Consider the following 1,816-nt stretch of genomic DNA (forward strand, 5'->3'; position numbering starts at 1 on the left):
GAGCAGACCCTGGTGCACCCGCTGGAGAGCGCGGCGGCAGCGCAAGCAACAGCTTGCAGAGCCCAGCGCCTGTGACAGGGCTCTCTGGCATTAGTGGTGTGAGTCAGCTTGGAAACAATCCTCAGGGTTTCAGACAGGACCACGGAGGGGCCTGGTAGCATCTGAAAGGTGTGGGGGTCGGGGAGAGGTGAAGACAGGGTCCTGACGGGGGGCGGGAAGACTTTCTGTGAAGAGAGCGCGGCGGCAGCGCAAGCAACAGCTTGCAGAGCCCAGCGCCTGTGACAGGGCTCTCTGGCATTAGTGGTGTGAGTCAGCTTGGAAACAATCCTCAGGGTTTCAGACAGGACCACGGAGGGGCCTGGTAGCATCTGAAAGGTGTGGGGGTCGGGGAGAGGTGAAGACAGGGTCCTGACGGGGGGCGGGAAGACTTTCTGTGAATATTAAGTGCAAGATGCTCCCCTCTTCCGTCACCAGCAGATGCCCAGCTTCTTTATAACTGCGACAGTCGTGACCCGATTACAGTGTTCCCTGAATCCTGGCTTCTGAGAGCACTCACTCAAAATTCCTTGTCTCCCACCCAACCTCACACACAAGGGTATTACTTTATTGAGCCCACTCACATGGAATACAAAGAACCCACCCTTTCCAACCCCCTCCCCCCCGTTCGTGTTTCTGAGAAGCTGGAAGAAGAGTTCCTTTTGGAGGCGAAAGGTGAATCACAGCTAGTGCCAAGTGATGCGCCTGATTTAGATTCAGCGTCAGAGCCGGAACGGCCCTTGGCGATCACTTCCAGAGCCACAGACTGGCAAGTGGCAGAGCCAGAGCCAGAAGGCAGGATCTGGGCGCCTGATCTGCGGTATCTTCCTGACAACTCCCAGAGAGAAGGAGCCTGGCGTTTTCAGCATCGGCCAGTCACCACCACCATTTCCAGCTTTATTTCCATTTAGATGTTCTCCCTGTGAGGCGGACTCCAGGGGAAGGCACAGGCTAAATGCCAGCCCATTCCAGACGACCTGTCATCCTGCAGCAGCTCGCACTTTGCAAAGCACTCACGCCCACATGAACTCCCTTAATTTGCAAAACAACCCAGCAAAAGAAGAAGTGGGGCGAGTGCTATGTTTATCCCCATTTTACAGGTGAGTTAAGGCAGACTCCAGGAGGTGAGGGGCTTGCCTGTAGTCACTTGAGCAAGTGGAGGCCCTGGTACCACCCCAACCCGTTTTTTAAGCCCCAGACCCCTACTGGGCTCCTTTCTAGAACTCTCTGCTCCTGGGTTTTTGGTGGTTAGAATTTCTGCTAAGGATGGAAGTCGAAGTTTTGCTTAGGAACAGTTAAGCCCCATTAACTAACAATAATTATTCCTGACATTTATGTAACATTTGACATTTATATAGCACCTTTCATCCCAATGCATCATAACCATGACTGTGCAGTTCACCAGAGAATCATGACTGGACTGGCTAAAAAATGTAATGTTGTGCCTGGATTGTCACATACTTCTGAGCTGGTTTTGACATAATATATGGAAGAGCCACAGGCTGGCATTTGTACTTCCTTTCCATTTTTAAGTGTTTAAACAACTCCCTTCCCTTCAGTGTTCCTTGAGACCATAGAGACCAATGACTTCGTTTCTCACAGCCTTATTCAGAACACTTCACTGAGTTTTCTATTTGTTCTTTTCCACAAACAGCACTGAAGGAACTTGCAGAAGAAGGGCACCCGTCCTAACTTGAATCTTAACCAATAAAACTTTAAATATGACAGCTCAATTACCTGGGTTTACAGAAGGAAGCAACAATATACTGAGGAACAGCCC

This window comes from Myotis davidii, unplaced genomic scaffold (genome assembly GCF_000327345.1).
Source record: "Myotis davidii unplaced genomic scaffold, ASM32734v1 scaffold168, whole genome shotgun sequence".
NCBI classification, from domain to species: Eukaryota; Metazoa; Chordata; class Mammalia; order Chiroptera; family Vespertilionidae; genus Myotis; species Myotis davidii.